This window comes from Hippopotamus amphibius, chromosome X (assembly GCF_030028045.1).
Source record: "Hippopotamus amphibius kiboko isolate mHipAmp2 chromosome X, mHipAmp2.hap2, whole genome shotgun sequence".
Taxonomy (NCBI): domain Eukaryota; kingdom Metazoa; phylum Chordata; class Mammalia; order Artiodactyla; family Hippopotamidae; genus Hippopotamus; species Hippopotamus amphibius.
This window is the reverse complement of record NC_080203.1, coordinates 109,553,194-109,579,243: the sequence shown is the minus strand read 5'-3', so window position 1 is coordinate 109,579,243 and position 26,050 is coordinate 109,553,194. Positions and strand designations below refer to the sequence as shown.

The following is a 26,050-nucleotide window of genomic DNA, read 5'->3' as shown; positions in this document are numbered from 1 at the left end:
TCAATATAAGCATCATTGATATTTTACATATTTTTTTCAAACTAAGTCCTTGGAGTGCAGTGTATATTTTATATTTACAGCACATCTCAATTCACACTGGCCACATTTCAAGTGCTCAGCAGCCACCTGTAGTTAGTCACGACTACCTTACTGGTAAGTGTAGCTCTAAGGCGTTAGGATTTTCATTTAAATTATAGGCTAAGAGCTACAACTCCTAGATGCCCTAATTCAGTACCTCCTCTGAGGGTATACAATTGACTGGGCACAGGGCCTAGCACAGACTAGGTGTTCGATGAGTATTTGTTAGGCAAAATGAACAAAATGCAATTCACTGCATTTAATGATAGGAATGATCTTAAGTAATCAAATCTGCTTGTATTTATAGAAATGATAACAGATTTCCTACCAGGAAATGATTCCTCAATATTTGACAAGCTAACTACATTCAGAACACTTGATGGGTATTTAATCACTAGTCGGAAATCAATAAAGAACTTCCGAAACACTCAAAAGCTTAACTCAAGCTTTCCTGGTGGCGTCAAAGAACGGTCTTTATTCATTTCTCAACCCTAATTTCAAGACTATAAAGGCAGGGCTTCCTTGGTGGTGCAGTGGTTAAGAATCCACCCGCCAATGCAGGGGACACGGGTTCGAGCCCTGGGCTGGGAAGATCCCACATGCCTCGGAGCAACTAAGCCTGGGCACCATAACTACTGAGCCTGTGCTCTAGAGCCCGCGAGCCACAACTACTGAGCCCACGTGGCACAACTACTGAAGCCTGCATGCTCTAGGGCCCATGCTCCGCAACAAGAGAAGCGACCTCAATGAGAAACCCGCACCCCAACAAAGAGTAGCCCCCGCTCACCACAACTAGAGAAAGCCCGGAAACAGCAACGAATACCCAACGCACCCAAAGGAAAAACAAAATTAAAATATAAGGGCAATACAGCTGCCTTTTTATGAGAAAGAAGTAAAAGCAACAAAGGTCAATAAGAACAAAGATGTTTCAGACGTCAAGAGCCTAGGATCCATAGACTACTTCAGAACTCTTGGGAGTTCCTAGCTCTCGGCTAGCTTTACTAGGTTTCAGAACCTCAGGTGCTACTGAGACCAAAGTTACTCTAAATTTCATCACTATTATTATCAGCTACCATTTACTGATATGGCAGAATCATGACTCAAATCCAAGCCTGTCTTCTCCAAAGTCTTCTCTTTCCACTATGTCATTGGTAGGTATCAAGGACATTCCCAGCAGAGTGATGATGAGCACCCTTCTTTCACTAGCTGGGGGGAAAAAGACAGCAAACCCTCATCAGTTATCCAACCACCAGGCTACAGGTGTGTGGAACGTGGAGGGCTGAGAGGGGAGGAAAGAATTCTTTTACAAATAAGCTGTTTTCGGACAGACAGGAAACAGAGCTGAAGAGGAAAAGTTGCCATTTTCTTTTTTAACGGTTACAAATACTCGCCTTTGGAAAAACATTACAAAGCATCTTTAAAATCGAAGCCAACAACTTACACACTCACAAAGATGGCTACCACCTGAAAAGGTGATTAATAATAGACCTGCTTTTCACAACAAGTAGGAATCTAAACTGATAAAAACTTATTCTCCTCAAGGGTTTATGTCATCGATCTTAAAAGTGATTAGCACTCTGCTGTGTACAAACATTCACTCACAGAAGCACTAAGTGACATGGATAATCATTAAGTATTTCACAATATATAACACTCTCAAATAAACTTAACTTTTTGAAGATTATAAAATACTAAAATACTTTTTAAAAAGCTATTTCCTTTCTGCTCACTGGGAGGTTAAGCCAACAGATAGTTTACAAACAGAAAATATTCCGACCAATAAGATCACCCTGTTTCTTAAAAGAGCAAAGTTTTACAGTAAAATACTACCCTGTATTTTTATATTTAATCCCATAGAATACAACTAAAATGAAACATTATCATATAGGCTCTCATTATAGATCTGAATATGATGCATATTAAAACATACAATTGGGAATTCCTAGGTGGCGCAATGGTTACGAATCCGCCTGCCAATGCAGGGGACACAGGTTCAATCCCTACCCCAGGAAGATACCACATGCCAGGGAGCAACTAAGCCTGTGCGCCACAACTATTCAGCCTGCACTCTAGAGCCCATGAGCCACAACTACTGAGCCCATGTGCCACAACTACTGAAGCCCACGCACCTAGAGCTTGTGCTCCACAACAAGAGAAGCCACCACAATGAGGAGCCCGTGCACCGCAACAAAGAGTAGCCTCCTCACTGCAACTAGAGAAAGCCCGTGTACAGCAAAGAAGACCCAACACAGCCAATAAAAAAATTTATAAAAACAAAAACACATACAATCTATTCTTATCCACATATATTAATGTATTCAACAACTATGCAAAATACACAGACTTTGTTACTTGACAATGTTATAATGGGCTACTACTTTTTAAGTGTATTTATTTATTTATTGGCTGCGTTGGCTCTTCCTTCTACATGCAGGCTTTCTCTAGTTACGGCAAGCAGGGGCTGCTCTTCACAGCGGTTTGTGGGCTTTTCATTGCGGTGGCTTCTCTTACTGCGCAGCACGGGCTCTAGGCACACAGGCTTCTGTAGTTGTGGCATGTGGGCTCAATAGTTGTGGCTCATGGGCTCTAGAGCACAGGCTCAGTAGTTATGGCACACAGGCTTAGTTGCTCTGTGGCATGTGGGATCTTCCCGGACTAGACAGGTGGATTCTTAACCACTGAGCCACTAGGGAAGTCCTGGAGGTTTTGATTTTAGATCATACTTATTGAGCCCTATCTATGTACCAAGCACTATGCTAAATGCTTTATCTCATTTAATCCCCATTATCATCCCATGGGAGAGGTAATATCATCATCCACATTTTACAAATGAGGAAATGTAATGCTCAGAGAGCGTAAATAATTTGCCTGTGGTCACAAAGTTAACAAGCAGCAAAGCTAGGACACAAACTTGAAGTCTATGCTTTAGGCATTACTCTCCTGTATTGTAGCTACACGGTAAGATTGTGATAATGTCATAACTCTTAAAGACACTGTAAAGTTTAAACCAAAACATGCTTTTAAAAAAGAAGAGTTTCTGTACCAGACTGTGAATTCTTCGAGGTAAACAGCAACCACAAGTGACTGATATTGCAGCATAACAAATGATCTTTTACTGGAGGGGTAAGAATTCCAATTTCAGGATTTTTCATGTATACATGTAAAGATGCTACCAAATAACAAGTGAGAAATAGGAATACGATAGTTATTATTTCCCCTAAATTAGAGCTTTCCAAATAATTTCTAAAATTATTGTCCTACAGGATTTTCATTATGGTAGAAACCATTTTGAAACAGTCACATATTCATTTCATCTATCTCATATTCTGCTATATTCTCAAAAGAGAGTATAGACCACAATAATATTCATATTAAAAGACTCATCAAAGGCATTTTCGAGTTAAGTATAACCCCCCAGAAACAACTAGAAGCATATTCAGATAAAATTTAAGCTTAAACCCCCCTCCCCACAAGTGAGTATCTATTTGCCAGCTGCCACCTATAAAGGATATATCATATGTGCCACTCCCTGCCTTCCCCCACCAAACTCCCCAACAAAAATAAAAATAAAGGTACTTGAGCTCTCCTTCCAATTCCAAGGTTGGTAATAAAGAGGTAGGATATTAAAACGTAAAGTGTAATGACCTTATATAGTGGTACTGAGAAAAGAAATGGGAAAGCCTTGATTCTTATTAGAATTATTTTTGTTCAATTAAAAATGAATTGGTGGTGGGGAAAAAAGGTATCTAGGTTAGAGAAATCAAAGGTTTCCTTTAGAAAGTGACTTTAAAAATATCTCAAGAACATTCTAGAAAAGGCAAAACTATAGAGACAGTAAAAAGATCAGTGGTTGCCAGAGGTTTGTGGGGAGGGAGGGTTCACAGGTTAAGCATAGGAGACTTTTAGGGCAGTGAAATTATTCTGTATGATACTGTAATGGTAGATACATCACATTATGCACTTGTCAAAACCCATAGAACTTGATAACACAAAGAACGAACCCTAAAGTATGCAAAATTTTAAAAATTCTTTAGAAGGTCAGGGGGTTGCAAGAAGTAATGGAGACCATATGACAGAATCTAACTGTATTACAAATGTATGAAACAGTATCACTGCAGGGGATGGGGGGAAAAGTGCTGATCTAAGTAACTCTGGAAATGAGTAGAGTCTGCAAGACTAAAGGCAAAAGGAATTGTACACAAGCATTGTACTCTAGCTGATAAAGCTGTTTCCCATGGGAGTACAGGTTAACAATTCTGATATTGTTACCCGTCGGGGTATCAGGTTAACAAAACTGACATACAACTATACATGTACACTGGGACTGAACAATTAAGTAAATGGATGGTGAATGCTAGGGGCCAGATTTCTCACTGTTGGAGTGGGAGGTTACAGAAAAGCAAGGGGAGGAGGCTAGAACAGCCTATGTGGTAATGGATTAGAATTGGAGACATCAACATGAACTCATGTTTAACTTAATACTGATATATATATATGGAAATACTTATAAATATGCATAAATATACAGTAATATATACACAGGATTTACGCTAAAAGAGCCTAGAAACAGCAAAACCCTAGTAGCAACAAGCAAACCTAGCACCCAGACCTTGATTGCCAATAGCACTGTCTAATAAAAGAAATTTGGCCTTTGTGGAGAAACTGCTGATTCTGGAACTGGGATAGGGTATATACAGGATGAGCCTGGAGAATCTTGTAGTACCAGAAAGTAAGGAAGTGTTCGGAAAAACAACAACTACAACAACGACAAAACCACCCCATGACAGTGGAGGGGTGTCAGAGTGACATAAGAGCCAACCAAAAGAGCTCCCAATGGCCAAAACAAAAAAAATTTGAGCAACAAAATAAATAAGGTGGTATTGGATTATGACCCAAAATATAAAACAAATATCCATAAGTGCATATTGACATAAACAAATGACTAAATAAATAAATGGGGGAGAACAATCTCCTGTGTACAATTCCCAGTAATTTACGTAGAACAGCCTCAGGAGACAGAGCAGAACTTCCTACTCCTTAAGTGTGGACTACACTTAGTGACTTATTTCCAAACAACACAGCATGGAACAGAGTTTTTACACACACATACACACACACACACACACACACACAGTAACGTTATAGTGGAGAAACTTAAAAAACATATTCTCAGCCAGGTGACCAGAGTCAACATTAACAGTGATAAATCATGATGATAGTATGTGCCCTTGATATAACATAATGTAAATGGCACTTTACCTCTGTGGTCTTCCTCCCAAAAACCCATAACCCCAGTCTAACCATCAGAAAAACATTAGATAAATCCCAGCTGAGGGACATTCTACAAAATACCTGATCAATTCTCCTCAAAACTGACAAGGTCATCAAAACAGGAAAGTCTGAGAAACTGTAACAGCCAAGAGGAGCCTAAGGAAACATGATGATAACTGTAATATGGTACCCTAGTGGGATCCTGAAAGAGAAAAAATATATTAGGTAAAAACTAAGGAAATCTGCATAAAGTATAGATTTTAGCTAATAACACTGTTTTAATACTGACTAATTAATTGTAACCAATATACATACTAATGTAAACTTACTAATAAAGGAAACTGGGTACAGGGTATAAAGGAACTGTCTGTATTATCTTCTCAATTTTTCTGAAAACTTAAACTGTTCCAAAAAAAAATCTATTTAAAAAAAAAAATTTTAAATTACCTCAAAATGGTTTATGAGCCCTGGCACGGGACTCTCATTTACATCTCCAGCTCTCAAAGCACCTTCTTTTCTGTAGACTGGAAATGTGACAAAATGAGAAGATAGGTTATCCTTTTATTAACTTCCTAACTCAATATGGAAAAATGACAGAAACTCATAGACTTCTGGTGACTTAACAGCAGACAGGATGCTAGACCACACTTTTAGGACAAGCAGTTCTTTCCCAAGTACCATCACAAACGGAACCTTCTTTTCCTTTAGGTCACAAATATCTTCTACAGTAATTACATTCTACCTTATCCCACAGAAGAAAGAAGTTCAGAAAGACAAGAAGATAGTCCACTGTCTGTTTTCTTAAGGCTTCTGTAGCACGCCTGGCTGTGACTTACCATCCTGAGCCCCCCATTCAATCCAGAGAAGAAAGGATGAAGCCCAGGCCTATCAAGCATGTACAAAATTTTCAACTGCATAGCCAAAACAGTACATAACTTTCTGTAAAATGCTACTTAAAAAAAAGCCCTTATTAGCTTATTTTGACAGATGAGCATTCTCTCTCTCCATCATTTAGAAACTATCTTCATTCTCAGTAAACCTAATAATTCAATGTTAACCTGATCATTTTAGGGCAAATATTGGCTTGTATCTGAGCCATCATGCATATAAATTTCTAATTAATCTACTGACTCAACCTCATTTTATAACCACAGTAGAACTAAAATAACATATCCTGTTTATAATGTATTTTTTTTAGAACTTTACTATACTTTTTCTTATCTTTTAACTTCTCACTTTATCTTAAACAGCACCTGAGAAATGAACTTCAACTATGAGCAAGAAGTATTTGAACCTGCGTGAACGCTATTTTCTACCATGTGAAATAGCTTTTTCTGACCTCTGATATAACAATGCAAAATCCACCCCACATTCATGTTAACCTTCTCCCCATCAACCTGAACCAGAACAGTTTTCTCTCCTATCTAAATACCTATAAATGTTATTGTATGTTTGTTACCGAGTTCAGCACTTGAAATAATGTTTATCAACTTTTTATTTTCCTCTGTTTTATAGCTGTAAACCTTGAGAATCAAAACCAAACATGTCCTTTGACCTACTGCCTTGTGCACACTAAATACTTTGTATAAATGAAAAAATGCAGAACTTTCAAATAACTGGAAATCTAATTTGCTCTGGTTGAGGTGTTCCAAGGTCTTTATTAGGTCAATTATTAAATGACATTATCTAAAAAGACACAGTACAACCTATTGGTAACATATGCTAGAGGAAAATCATCTTGACATTTTATTACTTAAAGAGATTTCTTAGAACAGTGTTTTACAAATAGTGGGTTGTGACCTATTAGTAAACTATATAACAAATTTACTAAGTGATGACAAGTATTTAAAAAAAAAAAAGAAAAAAGAAACATAATAGAAAACATCAGAGTACTTTACACACAGTACAGTAAATACTGATTCAAAAAATTTGTACGTATGTACTAAATCATGGTTAAAATGTATTTCTTACTACGGGTTGCTGTGAAAAACACTGACTTCAAATATGGTAAGATAGTATAGGTTATGTAAGAAATATATTTACTACCTTTCCTTTGTACCATTATCTGAATAGATGGTACCTTTCTAATTAACGAAGTGGAGTTACTTGAGAAACATCTGGATATGAAAGCTGAAACAACTCTCTGTTATGAATTTTTGTGTGACTTTATTTTTCTCAAAAGCAACCTCGATCTGTTTTGTGTAGCTCCCTCACACACTTTAGGAGGCTCCTGCCTTCTAAAAGATTTAAAAAAAAAAAAAGTCATCGGTCTCACCAACCCAAAAATTCAAGACCACAAACTGAGAATTTCTGACTAGAAGGGTTTGGAAGAGTAACAAAAATACCATTCATAATCATTTCTTTTAAAATGTCTGACCGTCAATACTCCTGAATCCATTGTTCATTCATTTAATAAAATCTGAGCCCTTGGCTTAGAGATACAGAAGGCCCATACCCTCAAAGTGAGAGAGAGGCACTGAGAAATTAAATAATAGAGTGGGGTTAGGTCCAGTAAGCTGTCAGAAGAAGAAATAATTAAGGTAGGACCAAAAAAAGGAGTGTGGGGGAAAGCTTCATGGAAGCTGGGTTGCAAAGAGCAGGATTTTTAAAAATAAAAGAAATAGAATTATAAAGCTAGAAGGAAATCTAAACATCATTTAACATAGTGTTTCTCAAATGGGGACGATTTTGTCCCACAAGGCACATTTGGCAACGTCTGGAGACATTTTTGGTTGCCATACTCGGGGCGGGGGGGGGGAATCCTACTGGGATTTGGTGGGCAGAGGCCAGGGATACTGCTAATCATCATACATTACACAGGACATCCCCTGACAACAAAGAATTATCCAGCCCAGTAAGTCAATAGTGCTGAGGCTGAGGAACCCTGAACCCAACCTCAGGACAATCCTCTTGTTTTACACAGGAAGATAACTGAAGGCTACAGGGACTTAAAAATTTGCTACAAAATAGGCTTCATAACATCTTGTCCAGTGTTTAATTCACAACACACACCCACATACGTTACTATACTAGAAAACAGATGTTAAAAAGGATGGGAACATTATTATAAGGTGGAAAAATAAACAATCTAGAAATCAAAGCTGATACTGCTACATGGTCTTTCTTGACATAGATCTACTAATGGAATTATGCTACAATACCATTTTAAAAATATACCCTTGGGGGTATAGCTCAGTGGTAGAGCATTTGACTGCAAAAATATACCCTTATTTTTTCATAATACTAGACTTTTCATCTATATAATTCATTTACTGAGCATATATATCTGAGACTAAGAAATATTACAATAAAAACTAGGAAATTGGGAGATCAGCATATGCATGTACACCTCATTAGTCCCTGGGGCAGGTCTTTCAAACTCCACCAGCTCCAACCAATGGGGGTCTGGGACCTGGGTAGGATTAGCCTCTTTTATTCAAAATCAACTGCTAAGTTACTCTTTCATTTGCTGATGAAGTTTCCAATAGTAAATGAATTGTACAAAGAACTTGCTTCCGTTCCTGATTTAAAGCCTAAATTTAAACATGAAACTATATGGACATCTATCTTTTATTTTTTCATCCTTGCTCTTAAACATACAAGAGAGATGGGGGCGAGGGGGTGGAGTAAACAAACATGTTGACAGCAATACGTTTTCAAAAAGCTTTTCTGCTCTCATATAAGTACAAAAATACACAAACACAAGATAAATATTCCTTACCTTCAATGTTTCAACTGGTGAAACTTCAACTAAAATACCTTGTCCAGTTCAACACGCAACAATTCACGGTAAAAAAAACTTGAAGAAAAGGCTGAAGACACTGTCCTAGATAAATGAAAGACCAAGGAGGTAAGAGTCAAACTGTGAAAGGCTTAAGGAAGGCTGTATGAGCAAGTGATACAGTATACAAATAAGAGATCACAAGAAAGGAAACCAGTCATTTGTATATCTTTACTACCTGAAATTTCAGTGAATGACGTTTATATTCAATAACAAAAAGTTCACCTGACTGCCCGAGCCACTCCGCTCCCCTTCCCAGTCAGTCACCTCTAATGCCTAAGGCAGAACTGACAACAGCAGAGGGGATGGCCAAAGCTTTTCTGAGGTTCTGGCTTCAGAGAAATCTAGCAAGAAGAACTTTAGTCGCATCTATGGCAAACCAGCAGGGGTCCTTGCAACTCCACATGATATATTTACTAGTTATTAAATTTTGATGGGTTTGATTACAAAACTGTGCTAAATCCCTATACGGGCCACAGGTCTTAAAGCAGTAGGGGGAAGATGAAACAAGTATGGTGAAATGTTGATGATTACGGCACTGAACTTTTTATTTGTGTACATCTGGAAATGTTCACGAGTAAAAATTTAAAAATAAAAACAATCAACTAAGAGTCACTACAGAATCCTTTAGGGAGAAAAAAACAATGTCTTCGAAACAATACTAACAAGCTGATGATTTTCATTCTTTTGTACAGAGATCACAGAAAAATAAGCTAAAAATATAAAACTACTGAGAGGGTTCTTAAGGCAGTCCAGAGATAAAATCTTTAAATAACCAGAACATTATATTTAAACGTCAATTAATGTTAATGAATATTATGATTAATAATTATAATTATTGTCATAACTTTAATTATGTTAACTATGAACTTAAATATTAGTTGAATCTTATACACAAAGCCCTGCAATAAGTGATAAAGCAAAAAGGTGAAGCCCATGCCCTGTCTTTTTTTTTTTTATTATTTTTTTATTTTTTTGGGGGTACACCAGGTTTTTTTTTTAATTGTCCACACCCTGTCTTAAAGCTTTCTCTTGAGCTAGTGAAAAAGAACATATGTACTCTGTACCCTGATAACAAAGAGTTCAGAGAAGGGAGAGATTCAAGTAAATCAAGTTTGCTGAAGAAAAATAATCAAAGTAGACAACAGAAAAGATGCAGGATTAAAAGAGAAGGAAGAAGGAAAAGTGCAAAGGTCTGAAATAGAACATTCAAAGATACTGGTACCATTCACAGTTCTACCAACATTTTAAAGCATGACAGTTTTGTGAGTGTGATGGAGAGAAAAGTAATGAATGAACTTTGAAGAAAATAATCCTTGGACAGGGACAAAAAAACCACACACAGACACAATAGTTCTCAAGACAAAATGGAGTGTTACTAAATTTGACAAGGCAGCATCGTCATACCCTTAAACAAGTACTAACTGAACACTATGTGACTGAATATACTCCAAGCAAACAAGGGCATCTGACATTCACAGTCTAAATGTAAGATAACTGTTCAAGGTTTTCATTACAAGGATGTTGAAAATGAGATGTGAGCACCATTCAGAAGCAGAAGCACCACCACACACAGAGAAACACTGACTCTACTGCTAGGAAAAGGGTCTGAGGCAGAAATGCTTTTTGCCCTAAGATTCTGAGAATCAGAGCAAACAAGATTTTGGCTAGGACCTTACAAAGACTGATTAGAAAAGAAAGCAAGGCTTATAGAAGATACCGTTAAGGAAGTTAGAGGGGTTGAGTTTAACCATAAGAGTGACAAGAAAGATGGCACGTGCACTGGAAAGAAAAGAATTAGAAAACTTGAGGCATGTGTAAAGAGAGGAAAAGGGATTAGTGACAATGCAAGCTTTGCAACATGGCAGAGGAGTTGGCAAATTCGAGGACTGGTGTCACCATATTCTAGAAATGGGGTGGGGTGAGAGGCAATGAGGGTGGGATATGAAGAAGTAATGTCCCAATTGTCTCAATCTTTAGGACACAAGTCATGAGGTCATTATATTACATGGTGTACAGAAAGAAGAAAACATAACGTGACAAAACTGCAAAGTCAGTGAGCATCTATAGGCAAGCGTTAACTGGCCAAAACAGCTGAAATAAAACACTGTAGTAGTCAATGACGACATAAGCCACTCAGCAGGTGTGGAGCCACAGACACGTTACTTAACCTCTCTTAGGCCCTGTTTCCAAATCCTTTGCTTAATACCACACCTCACAAGCTGTTGTAGGAATTAATGTGCATAGAAGTAAAATGTCTGTAATGTGTAAAGCACCATATTCAAGAGGATGCTTGAGAGCTTTCACAATGCAGCAAAGAAGAATCTCAGGAGAACTGCCTCCCTTTTTCCTGTTTCACAAGGACAGATATATATTATGTCTACAAATAGGTACACTAAGCCAGAAGTCATTATGGCATTAGTATAACTAGGAAAGTGTTCTTTTCTACGAAAGCAAAAAAAAAAACTTAGTTAATATTGTACATCCCGATTTCAAGAGCAATTAAGAGGGATTTCATGTTCTAAAAGTCATTCCAGAGACTTATTTTTAGCTGAAACTTAAGTACAATAAATCTGTCCATTGTCAAGGATTAAAAAACTGCCCTAGGTAGAAGAGACTAAAATCCTGCTGAGTATTCAGGTAACAATTTATTTATAATTACACACACACAAAGAATGTAACCTTTTAATTAAAATGTACAAAGTTATCCAAGTGAGTACAGCTACATAAAACAAAATTTAAAGAGAACCAGGGGTTGACTTTAACCTAGAAAACAAGACAAAATCATGTTCTGCCACAGAGTCAACGGGAAGACTGGGATTGCCATATATACATTACTAATAAGAAAAAAAAAAAACAAATTGTACACTTTAAGGATATGCAGTTTATTGTATGTTAACTGTATCTCAATAAAAGTTCTTTAAAAAAAAAAGTCAATGGGAAGACTCCTTCTCTTGGTTATGGCATATTAGGTAATTTGAACCAATCTTCCCATAGAAGACAAATAATAAAGTTAGACAAAATATAAGAAATGACTTTCTTAAAGGATCAAAGAGCCAACAGGATAGTGCTTTCAGACCCATTAAAGGACTGGAATTCAGAGAGGTGAGCCCAGCAATCCAGAGAAACTAAAAGTTAAACTGTATCTGACAGCTAGGTAGCCCCAAAGGGACAAAAGGAAAATCCTCTTCGCTATCCTCAAGTTAGGAACCTGAAGAGCTGCACCTTAGAAATATGGGTGAACCAGAAGTTAAACAGTCCACAAATTGAAAGCAATTTGGCTTTGCATCATCTGGTTGGCCCAGAAAAATCTTGAAAGCTGAGATTTGACTAAGTAATCCTAGATTCCCTCAAGCAGATGCCAACCCCTCCCCTCAAATCCTTCCTGGAAGATATCATCCTGGTCTCAAATCATTTCTCAAGTAATTTTTCAAATCCAATGCCCAGCAAACAACTAAAGACAACCAGGCACATGGGGAAACAAGAGACACAAGATCAAAAGCCACAGAAACATAAAACAACAAGAAGAGACTCACAGAGACTCCAAATATTGGAATTATGAAACAAAGACTTTAGTTCAAGGAGATGAAAACCAAACTTAAAAAGCTCAGCAATGAACTAGAAACCATAAAGAGTGATACACCAGATTTTTACAAGAAGCAAATAATTATGTTACTGAAAAATACAAAAGCTGAAATTAATCAATGAACAGATTTAACAGCCAATGGACACAGATGAGATGGTGAATCAGAGACAGGTCAGTGGAAAAAAAGCTCAGAATAAAGAAACATGGGGATACAATGTGAAGGCCTAATATCCAACAGTTAATTGGAATTCCAGAAGGAAAGGAGAGACGGTATGGGGGTAGAAGCAATATTTGAATAGCTGAAAATTTCCAAAAATGATGAAATATCAAACCACAAATTTAAGAATCTCAATGAATTCCTAGCTGAAAACAGACAAAGAAAAAGTTAAAAACATCCTGAGGGGGGGAAAGATTACTTTCAAAGAAGCAACAATTACATTGATATCTTAATTGTCAACAACAAAAATGGAAGCCAAAAGACATGTGTAATGGAATCTCTAAGTAGCAGAAAGAAAAACAACTGCCAACCTAGTATTCCACTGCAGAGAAAACACCCATCAAGAATGAAAACTAAGGGGGCAGAGACACAATGGTGCAGTAAAAGAAAGGGAGCTGACCTCTTACAAAAACATCAAAATCACAACTAACAGCTGAATGACCATCGACAAAAAAACACTGGAACCTCCCCCAAAAAAGATATCCTACATCCAAAGACAAAGAAGAAGTCACAATGAGATGGTAGGAGGGGCGCAATCGTGATAAAATTGAATCCCATACCCAGCGGGTGGGTGACTCACAAACTGGAGAATAACTATACCACAGAAGCTCTCCTGTGGGAGTGAAAGTTCTGAGCCCCACATCAGGCTCCCCAGCCTGAGAGTCTGGCAATGGGAGGAGGAGCCCCAGAGAATCTAGCTGTGAAGGCCAGTGGGGTTTGATTGCAAGAATTCCACAGGACTGGGGGAAACAGAAACTCCACTCTCAGAGGGGGAACACAAGGTCTCATGCACACCAAGACGCAGGGAAAAGAAGCAGTGACCTCATAAGAGCCTGGGCAAGACCTACCTGCTAGTATTGTAGGGCCTCCGGCGGAGGCGGGGGCGGCTGTGACTCAACGCGGGGACAAAGACACTGGCAGTGGTAGTTCTGGGGAGTACTCACGGGCATGGGCCTTTCTGGAGGCTGCCATCTTCTCACCAAGACCTGGCCCCACCTAACAGCCTACAGGCTCCAGTGCTGGGACGCCTCAGGCCAAACAACTAACAGGGAAGGAACATATCAGCAGACAGGCTGCTTAAAGTCTTCCTGAGCCCACAGCTACCCCATAAGCACAACCCCTGACATGGCCCTGCCCACCAGAGGGACAAGACCCAGCTGTACCCACCAGTGGGCAGAAACAGTCCCTCCCACCAGGAAGCCTGCACAAGCCTCTGAGACTGCCTCATCCACCAGGGGGAAGACAGCAGAAGCAAAAACTACAGCTCTGCAGCCTGCGGAATGGAAACTGCAATCACAGAAAGACAAAATGAGGTGGTAGATGAATATGTCCAACATGAAGGAACAAGATAAAACTACAGAACAACAACTAAGTGAAGCGAAGACAGGCAATCTACCCAAAAAAGAATTCAGAGTAATGATAATAAGGATGATCCAAGATCTCAAAAAAAGAATGGAGGCACAGATCGAGAAGACACAAGAAATGTTTGACAAAAATCTAAAAGAACTAAAAAGAACAAACAGAGATGAACAATACAACAACTGAAATAAAAAATATGCTAAAAGGAACCAACAGCAGAATAAGTGAGGCAGAAGAAAGGATAAGTGAGGTGGAAGACAGAATGGTGGAAATCACTCTGGCAGAATAGAATAAAGAATGAAAAGAAATGAAGACAGTCTGAGACCTCTGGGATAACATTAAATGCAAGAACAATCACTTTATGAAGGAGAAAAACTAGAGAAAGAACCTGAAAAAATATTTGAAGAGAGAATAGCTGAAAACTTCCCTATCATGGGAAAGGAAACAGTCACCCAAGTCCAGGAAGTGCAGAGAGTCCCAGGCAGGATAAACCCAAGAGGAACATACAGAGACACATACTAATCAATTTGAGAAAAAATAAAAACAAGGAAAAATATTAAAAGTAAAACGGAAAAGCAACAAACAATATTCAAGAGCACTCCCATAAGGTTATCAGCTGACTTTTTAGCAGAAACTCTGCAGGCCAGAAGGGAGTGTCACGATATATTTAAAGTGATTAAAGGGAAGAACCTACAACCAAGAATACGCTACCCAGCAAGGCTCACGTTGAGATTCGACAGGGAAATCAAAGGCTTTACAGACAAGCAAAAGCTAAGAGATGAACCTGGTGTACCCCCAAAAAAAATAAAATAAAATAATTAAAAAAAAAAAAAAATTATGTAAGGATGTCAGGTGTTAAAAAAAAAAAAAAAAAAAAAAAAAAAAAAAAAAAAAAGCTAAGAGAATTAAGCACCACCAGACCAGCTTGGCAACAAATACTAAAGGAACTTCTCTAGGTGGAAAAAAAAAAAAAAAGTCACAACTAGAAACAAGAATATTACAAATGGTAATGCTCACTGGTAAAGGCAAACATACAGTAAAGGTAGGAAATCAGCCATACCCAAATATGATATCAAAACCGGCAACTGACTGCTATAGCAAACCAAAAGATACACACAATAAAGAGAAAAAGCAGGGAATTCCTTGGAAGTTCAGTGGTTAGGGTTTTGTGATCCCACTGCAGGGGGCACAGGTTTCACTCCCAGTCAGGGAGCTGAAATCCCACATGCCATGTGGCATAGCCAAAAAAAAAGAGAGAGAGAGAGAAAGCAATCCAAACATGACACTAAGTAAAGATCAGAGCAGAAATAAATGAAAGAGATGAAGAAAAAAATACAAAAGATCAATGAAACTAAAAGCTGGTTCTTGGAAAAGATAAACAAAATTGATAAACCTTTAGCCAGACTCATCAAGGAAAAAAGGGAAAGGGCTCAAATCAAGAAAATTAGAGGACTTCCCTGGTGGCACAGCCGTTAAGAATCTGCCTGCCAATGGCAGGGAACATGGCTTCAACCCCTGGTCCGGGAAGATCCCACATGCCATGGAGCAACTAGGCCCAAGCGCCACAACTACTGAGCCTATGCTCTAGAGCCCATGAGCCACAACTATTGAGCCCATGCGCCACAAATACTGAAGTCTGCGCACCTAGAGCCCAAGCACCACAACAAAAGAAGCCACAGCAATGAGAAGCCCATGCACCACAGCAAAGAGTAGCCCCACTCACCACAACCAGAGAAAGTCTACGTGTAGCAACAAAGACCCAACACAGTCAAAAATAAAACAATTTATAAAAATAAAAGAAAATTAAAAATGAAAAAGGAGAAGGTACAAGAGACACCACAGAAATACAAAAGATAATAAGAGGCTACCAAAATGAATTTGGTAAAATTACATGATACAAAATTAAAAAACAGAAATCTGTTTGTTGCATTTCTATACACTAACAACAAAAGATCAAAAAGACAAATTAAGGAAACAACCCCATTTATGATCACATCGAAAAGAAGAAAATACCTAGGAATAAACCTAAGGAGGCAAAAGACATGTAACTCTGAAAACTATAAGACGCTGATGAATGAAATAAAAGATGATACCGAAAGATGGAAAGATACACTGTGTTCTTGGACTGAAAGAATCAATACTAACAAAATGATTATACCACCCAAGGCAATGTACAGATTCAGTGCAACCCCTATCAAATTACCAATCGCACTTTTCACAGGACTGTAACAAAAAAAACCTTAAAATTTGTATGGAGACACAAAAGATCCCAAAGAGCCAAAACAATCTTGAGAAAGAAAAACAGACCTGGAGGAATCAGGCTCCTTCACTTCAGATTATACTACAAATATAGTTATCAAAACAGAATGGTACTGGCACAAAAACAGAAATATAGATCAATGGAACAGGATACAAAACCCAGAAACAAACCCATGCACCTATGCTCAATTAACTGACAACAAAGGAGGCAACACTATACAATGGAGAAAAGACAGTCTCTTCAATAAGTGGTGCTGGGAAAACCAGACAGCTACATGTAAAACAATGAAATTAGAATATTCTTTAATACCATACACAAAAATAAACTCAAAATGAATTAAAGACCTAAATATAAGACCTGATACTACAAAACTTTTAGAGGAACACATAGGAGGAACACTCTGACACAAATCATAACAATATCTTTCTCAATCCACCTACTAGAATAACGGAAATAAAAACAAAAATATACAAATGAGACGTAATTAAACGCAAAAACTTTTCCAAGGCAAAGGAAACCATAAACAAAATGAAAAGACAACTCACAGAGTAGCAGAAAATATTTGCAAATGATGCAACCAACAAGGGATTAATCTCCAACATCTACAAACAACTCATGAAGCTCAATATCAAAAAAAAAAAACAAACAACCCTATCAAAAATGGGTGGAAGACCTAAATAGACATTTCTCCAAAGAAGACATACAGATGGTCAAGAGGCACATTAAAAGATGTTCTACGCTTCTAATTACTAAAGAAATGCAAATTAAAACTACAATGATACACCACCTCACGCCAGTCAGAATGGCCATCACCAAGAAGTCTACAAATAATAAATGCTGGAAAGGGTGTGGAGAAAAGGGAACCCTCCTACACTGTTGGTGGGAATGTCAATTGCGACAGCCACTTATGGAGAACAGTATGGAGGTTCCCTAAAAAACTAAAATTAGAGCTACCATATGATCCAGCAATCCCACTCCTGGGCATATATCCAGAGACAACCATGGTTCAAAAGGATACGTGCACCCCAATATTCACTGCAGTGCTGTTTACAATAGCCAAGTCATGGAAGCAACCTAAATGTCCATCGACAGATGAATGGATAAAGAAGATGTGGTACATATATACAATGGAATATTAATCAGCCATTAAAAAATGAAATAATGCCATTTGTAGCAACATGGATATACCTGGAGATTATCGAACTTACAGTTACCAGGGGGGCAGGGGTGAGGGGAAGGGACAGTTAGGGAGTTTGGAATTGACACATACACACTGCTATATTTAAAATGAATAACCAGGACTTTCCTGATGATCTAGTGGTTAATACTCCATGCTTCCACTGCAGTGGGTGCAGGTTCAATCCCTGGTCGGGGAACTAAGATCCCACATGCCATGCAGTGCGGCCAAAAAGAAAAAAAGAAAAGGATAACCAACAAGGAACTACCGTATAGCACCGAGAACTCTGCTCATTATTATGTAACAACCCAAATGGGAAAAGAACTTGAAAGATAATAGATACATGTATATGTATAACTGAACCACTTTGTTGTACACCTGAAACTATCACAACATTGTTAATCAACTATACTCCAACATAAACTAAAAATTTAAAAAAAAATTCAGAGTTTGGGATTGACATATGCATACTACTGTATTTAAGACAGATAACCAACAAGGATGCACTGTATAGCACATGGAACTCTGCTCAGTGTTCTGTAATAACCTAAATGGGAAAAGAATTTGAAAAAGAACAGATACAGGTTAAAAAAATGAAAATTAAATATATTTTCAGACAGATAAAAACAAAGTTCATATCCAGCAGAACTCCACTAAAAAAATCATAAAGCAAAAAAAACTGACCCAAAATGGAAGGCCACAGATGCAGAAATGAATGAAGAACCATGAAAGTTTAAGTAAGCATGTGAAAAATCTAATGGGACATGGATTGTATAAAATAATATTTTGTGGGGTTTAAAATATGTACAGAAACTTATCTCCCAACCCATTAAATTATATACACTAAATATGTACACCTTTTTGTAGAAAAATACACATACAGAATATTAAGTTACAGGACAGGAGCATGCATGTCAGGAGATGAGTAAGTGGAACAGAGGTATGTTAACGTTCTTGCTTCAACCAGGAAAAAGATAAAACTATCAACTAACATGACTTTCATAAGTGACATATGCATGCTGTAAGTGCGAGAGCAATCATGGAAAGAATTAAAATGAATATGTGATAATCTGAAATGACAAAGGAAAGTTGATATAAAAACAATCAAATCAAAGGAAGAGAAAAATAAAAAACAGATGGGACAAAAATGGATATTGTATGTAATCTCAAAATATCAGTACTTATATTAAATAGAAACGAACTGAATGGCCCCCACAAAAGAGAAAGATTATCAGATTAAAAAAAGTCTGTTGCTTTCAAATACATGCTGTTTTCAAAAGACCCATCTAAGACATAATACAGAAAAACTGAAAGTAAAAGAAAAGAAAAATATATCATGCAAACATTAGCCAAAATAAAGATGGTAGAGCTAAAGTAGTTCCAGAAAAGACATCAAAGAAAAAAGCATCACTAGAGTTAAAAGAGTCACCTCAAGAATGATAAAATGTTTAAAACTCACCAGAACATAATTAAATAAATATACATGGACTTGATATCATGACCTCAAATTATATATACAGGAAAAGTTGTCAAAACTACGAGGGTGAGAAAAATATCTGCACTCTGGTGACAGAATGAATTTATTTATTTATTTATTTATTTATTTTTTTATTGGCTGCATTGGGTCTTCATTGCTGCACATGGGCTTTCTCTAGTTGCCGAGAGCAGGGACTACTCTTCCTTGCGGCAGCTTCTCTTGTTGCAGAGCACAGGCTCTTAGGCGCTAGGGCTTCAGTAGTTGTGACACATGGGCTCAATAGTTGTGGCTCACAAGCTCTAGAGCTCAGGCTTAATATTTGCGATGCACAGGCTTAGTTGCCCCAAGGCATGCGGGATCTTCCCAGAGCAGGGATCAAACCCGTGTCCCCTGCATTGGTAGGTGGATTCTTAACCACTGTGCCACCTAGGAAGTCCCTGCAGAATTTATTTTAATTAACTTTTAGAAAAGACAAATACATCATTTTTCAACATAATTGCCTTGCTTTTCAATACACTTTGTTCATCTATCAACAAGCTTTCGTATTCCCTCATTATGTTTTAGGCTGAGCTGCGAGCCATGAATGCACTGCTGTCTTCACTTCTTCATCAGAAGTGAATCTTTGTCCTCGTAGGGCTGCTAACGTTAGTGCAACCTTCCCTGAATTTCTCTATCCATTCATACATACTTCTTCGCAACAAAACACTCTATCTACACTGCGCACGAAGTCTTCGATAAATAACGGCACCAGGTACACCCTCAGATCACAAAAAATGAATCATTGCACGGTGCTCTTCTTTCGTGCAAATCCCAAGTGGGGCATCCGTTTTGGATCGCACTACAGTTACAAATGAACTGATATAACACATTCAAACCTGCACAGCAGTGACTGGGGAGACAGTAGCCTTGAATGGAAAGCGCTGATAAGACAGCGCAGCCAACAGAAGTTTTAATATAACCAGAGTGCGGATAATTTTTGACTCACCCTCATACTGGGAGAAATGGACACATTAGAATCATAGTGGTAGATTTTAAGGTATCTTTCAGTAGTTGAAAAAAAAGCAGGCAAAAAAATCAGTAAGGATAACATAACACAATTAACAAACTTGATCAATGGGCATATACAGAACTCTGCATCCAACATCTGAGAATATGTTCTTTTCAAGCACTTACATATTTACAAAAACTGATCACATGTTGAGAAATAAAGTAAATCTCAAGAAATTTTAAAAGACTGAAATCACTCAAAGTACTCTAAATCAGAAAGCAATTATAAAATATGCACTTAGAAAATTCTTATATTACTGGAAATTAAGAAATACACCTTAAAATAACCCATTGGTCAAAGAAGAAATTACAATGGAAATTAGGAAATGTTGTGAAGTTATAATGAAATTATTACATACCGAAAATAATGGGGGATTCATTCACTGGTGGTGCAGTGCTTTACAATCCGCCTGGGGAATTCCCTGGTGGTGCAGTGGTTAAGAATTCTCCTGCCAATGCAGGGGACATGGGTTCAATCCCTGATCTGGGAAGATCCCACACGCCTAGAAGCAACTAAGCCCACATGCCACAACTACTGAAGTCCGTGCGCCTAGAGCCTGCGCTCCAAAACAAGAAAAGCCACCAAAATGAGAAGCCTGTGCACCACAACGAAGAGTAGCCCCACTCACTGCAACTAGAGAAAGCCCACACACAGCAAAGAAGACCCAACACAGCCATTAAATAAAAAAATAAATTTATCAAAAAAGAATTTACCTGCCAATGCAGAGGACACGGGTTCGTGCCCTTCCCTGGGAAGATGCTACATGCCTTGGATCAACTAAGCCTGTGCACCACAACTACTGAGCCTGCGCTCTAGAGCCCAAAAGCCACAACTACTGAGCGCACGTGGCGCAATTACTGAAGCCTGAACACCTAGAGCCCATGTTCTGCAACATGAGAAGCCACCACAATGAGAAGCCTGCACACCGCAATGAAGAGTAGCCCCTGCTCTCCACAACAAAGAGTAGCCCCCACTCTCCACAACTACAGAAAGCCCGCACACAGCAATGAAGACCCAGTGCAGCCAACAAATTGTCCATAAATAAATAATTTTAAAAAATAAACATAAAAAAGATAAAAGAAAAGAAAAGAATGGGATGCAAGTAAAGCAATACTTGAAAGTGAAATGTGTAGTTTTAACTGCATATGTTAGGAAGGAGATAAGGGTACAAATTAATACCTAACTATCCTTGTTAAGAAATTAGAAAAATAAAAGCAAAATAAATCCCCTCAAAATAATGACTATAAAAGCAGATACTGGGGCTTCCTAGGTGGCTCAGTGCTTAAGAATCTGCCTGGCAATGCAGGGGACACAGGTTCGATCCCTGCCCCAGGAAGATCCTACATGCTGTGGAGCAACTAAGCCTGTGTGCCACAACTATTGTGCCTATGTGCTGCAACTACTGAACCCCATGTGCCTAGAACCCGTGCTTCGTAACAAGAGAAGCCATGCCAGTGAGGAGCCCGTGCACCACAACAAAGAGTAGCCCCCCACTCACTGCAACTAAAGAAAGGCCACGTACAGCAAAAAAGACCCAACACAGCCAATAAAATAAATTTTTTTTAAAAAGCAGATATTAACAAAACAAAAAAACACCAACACAGCTGGTTCTTTGGAAAAATTACTGTAACTGCTAAACCTCTAGTGAAATTATTTTTAAGAAGAGAAGTAAAAAAAAGATACAAATACCCAGTATCAAGAATGAAAAAGGCCCAAGAGAAATGAAAACATATGTCTGCACAAAAACTTGTACATGAATGTTCACAGCAGCATTATTCATAATAGCCAAAAAGTGAAAACAACTCAAATGCCCATCAACTGATGAATGAATAAACTAAATATGGTATATCCATACAGTGGAAAATTATCTGGCAGTAAAAAGTAAGGAAGTACAGTTGACCCTTGAACAACACAGGGATTAAAGTTGCTAACCCTCCACACAGTTGAAAATCCTAGTATAATTTATAGTTGGCCCTCCATATACATGATTCCTCCGTATACACTGCTCTTCTGTATTCACGGTTCCACATCTGTAGATTAAACCAAATGTGGATTGTGTAGTACTGTAGTATTTACTACTGAAAAACGTCACCATATAAGTGGACCCACACAACTCAAACCCCTGTTGTTCAAGAGTCAACTGTACTGATATATGCTACAACATAAGTGAATTCTGAAAACATTATGCTAAGCAAAAGAAACCAGTGACAAAAGACCACAAATTGCATGATTGCACTTATATGAAAATTTCAGAATAAGCAAATCTATAGAGGCAAAAAGATCTGTGATTGCCTAGGGCTGATGGGATGAGAAGGGGCTGGGGGAAAATGAGGAGTGATTGCTAATGGGTGCAGCATTGCTTTTTGTTTTGAAATTGATTATGCTGATGGTTGTACAACTGAATATTATAAAAACCGCTGAGTTGTACACTTCAAATGGGTGAATTCTATGGTTATACCTCAAAGCTGTTAAAAAAAAGAATAAAAGGATGGACCTTCACCAAGGAATCTGTAGACAATAAATGATAAAAGAGCAAAATTATAATGCCAATACTTTGAAAATTTGTATAAAAGACAAATTTTTAAAAAATATAACTTACCAAACAACTGTAAAAAGAAATAAAATCATATCAAGCATCTTTTCCAACAATGATATAAAACTATAAATCAATTATAAGAAGAAAACTGGAAAATTCACAAATATGTGGACACTGAACAACATGCTACTGAATGACTAACTGGTCGATAGAGAAATCAAAAAATAGCTTGGAACAAATGAAAATGAAAATACTACACAACAAAAATTATGAGATGCAGCAAAGCAGTTTTAAGAGGGAAGTTCATAATAACAAAGGCCTACCTCAAAAAACAATATCACAAATAAACAACAAAACATTACGCTTCAAGGAACTAGAAAAACAACAAAGGAAGTCCAGAGTTAGCAGAATGAAGGAAATAAAGATCAGAGTGGAAATAAATGAAATAGAGACCAAAAAGACAGTAGAAAAAACCAATGAAACTAAGAGCTGATTCTTTAAAAAAGTAGACAAAATTGACAAACCCTTACAACGGATACCACAGAAATACAAGGGATCATAAGAAACTACAGTGAACAATTATACACCAACAAATTGGACAACCTAGAAGAAATGGATAAATTCCTACGAACACACAACCTTCCAAGAACGAAACATGAAGAAATAGAAAATGTGAATAGATTACTATTAGGGAGATTAAATCAGTAACCCAAAATCTCCAAACGAACAAGAATCCAGGACCTGAGAGCTTCACGTGAATTCTACATTCAAAGAAGAACTAATACAAATCCTTCCCAAAACCTTCTTAAAAAAACAGAAGAGGAGAGGACACTTCCAAACTCATTTTACAAGGCCAGCATTAGGCTGATACCAAAACTAGACAGATAACACAAAATTACAGGCCAATATCCTTGATGAACATAGATGCAAAAATCCTCAACAAAATATTAGCAGACAAAAGTCAACAATACATTAAAAGGATCATAATCAAAGGGGTTTATTCCAGGGAGGCAAGGATGGTGCAATACCTGCAAATCAGTCAATGTGATACACTACTTTAACAAATTGAAGGATAAAAACCACATGATCATCTCAATAGATGCAGAAAAAGCTTCTGACAAAATTCAACACCCATTTATGATAAAAACTCTCCAAAAGGTGGGCACAGAGGGAACCTACCTCAACATAATAAAGGCCATATATGACAAACCCACAGCAAACATCATTCTCTAAGATCAGGAACAAGACAAGGATGTCCACTCTCGCCACTACTATTCAACATAGTTTTGGAGGTCCTTGCCACAGCAATCAGAGAAGAAAAAGAAATAAAAGGAATCCAAATTGGAAAAGAAGTCAAACTGTCACTGTTCGCAGATGATATGATACTATACACAGAAAATCCTAAAGATGCCACCAGAAAACTACTTGAGCTAATCAATGAATTTGGTAAAGTTGCAGGATACAAAATTAACACACAGAAATCTCTTGCATTTCTACACACTAAGAATGAAAGATCAGAAAGAGAAATTAAAGAAACAATTCCACTCACCACTGCAACGAAAAGAATAAAATACCTAGGAATAAACCTAACTGAGGAGGTAAAAGACCTGTACTCAGAAAACTATAAGACACTAATGAAAGAGATCAAAGATGACACAGATGGAGAGATATACCATGTTCTTGGATTGGAAGAATCAACACTGTGAAAATGATTATATTACCCAAAGCAATCTACAGATTCAATGCAATCCCTATCAAATTACCAATAGCATTGTTTACACAACTAGAACAAGAAATCCCAAAATTTGTATGGAGACACAAAAAACCCCAAATAGCCAAAGCAATCTTGAGGGGAAAAAAAATGGAGCTGGAGGAATCAGACTCCCTGACTTCAGGCTATACTACAAAGCTACAGCAATCAAGACTATATGGTACTGGCACAAAAACAGAAATATAGATCAATGGAACAGGAGAGAAAGCCCAAAGATAAACTATGGTCAACTAATCTACGACAAAGGAGGCAAGGATATACAATGGAGAAACGGCAGCTTCTTCAATAAGTGGTGCTGGGAAAACTGGACAGCTACATGTAAAAGAATGAAATTAGAACACTTCCTAACACCATACACAAAAAATAAACTCAAAATGGATTAAAGACTAAATGTAAGGCCAGACACTATAAAACTCCTAAAGGAAAACATAGGAAGAACACTCTGACATAAATCACAGCAAGATCTTTTTTGATCCACCCCCTAGAGTAATGGAAATAAAAACAAAAATAAATATGTGGGACCTAATGAAACTTCAAAGCTTCTCCGCAGCAAAGGAAACTATAAGCAAGACGAAAAGGCAACCCTCAGAATGGGAGAAAATATTTGCAAACGAATCAACAGACAAAGGATTAATCTCCAAAATATATAAACAGTTCATCCAGCTCAATATCAAAAAAGCAAACAACCCAATCAAAAAATGGGCAGAAGACCTAAACAGGCGTTTCTCCAAAGAAGACATACAGATGACCAAGAGACACATGAAAAGCTGCTCAACATCACTAATTATTAGAGAAATGCAAATCAAAACTACAATGAGGTATCACCTCACACTGGTTAGAATGGGCATCATCAGAAAATCTACAAACAGTAAATGCTGGAGAGGGTGTGGAGAAAAGGGAACGCTCTTGCACTGTTGGTGGGAATGTAAACTGATACAGCCACTATGGAGAACAGTATGGAGGTTCCTTGCAAAACTAAAAATAGAGTTACCATATGACCCAGCAATCCCACTACTGGGCATGCACCCAGAGAACACCGTAATTCAAAAAGACACATGCACTCCAATGTTCACTGCAGCACTATTTACAAAAGCCAGGACATAGAAGCAACCTAAATGTCAATCAACAGGTGAATGGATAAAGAAGATGTGGTACATATATACGATGGAATATTACTCAGCTGTAAAAAGGAACGAAATTAGGACATTAGTAGAGACATGGATGGACTTTGAGACTGTCATACAGTGAAGTGAGTCAGAAAAACAAGTATCATATGTTAACACATATATGTGGAATATAGAAAAATGGTACAAATCAACCAGTTTGCAAGGCAGAAATAGACAGAGATGTAGAGAACAAACATATGGACACCAAGTGCAGAAAGCGGGGAGGGTTGGAGGGGAATGAATTGGGAGATTGGGATATCAAATTGCACACTCTAAATATATGCAGTTTATTGTCTGTTAACTGTATCTCAATAAAAGCTCTT

The 26,050-nt window shown here is 37.7% G+C and overlaps 1 protein-coding gene across 5 annotated transcripts in view; it reads right to left on the bottom strand.

Annotated features, from left to right (window-relative positions):
- Positions 1-26,050, bottom strand: part of TAB3 (TGF-beta activated kinase 1 (MAP3K7) binding protein 3) — an 88,368-nt gene that overhangs the window by 49,621 nt on the left and 12,697 nt on the right. For 2 of the 5 annotated variants that reach the window (XM_057718192.1, XM_057718191.1), the window contains exons 2-4: positions 9,071-9,175; positions 5,797-5,873; positions 5,431-5,551 (exon numbers count right to left, since the gene is read on the bottom strand). The exons of 1 other annotated variant lie outside the window; for it this stretch is intronic. The gene's annotated coding sequence lies outside the window, so the exon portion shown is untranslated. Of the gene's footprint in view, positions 1-3,121; positions 3,248-5,430; positions 5,552-5,796; positions 5,874-9,070; positions 9,176-26,050 lie in introns of all 5 variants that reach the window. 2 more of the 5 variants (XM_057718193.1, XM_057718194.1) reach the window with 2 other exon arrangements.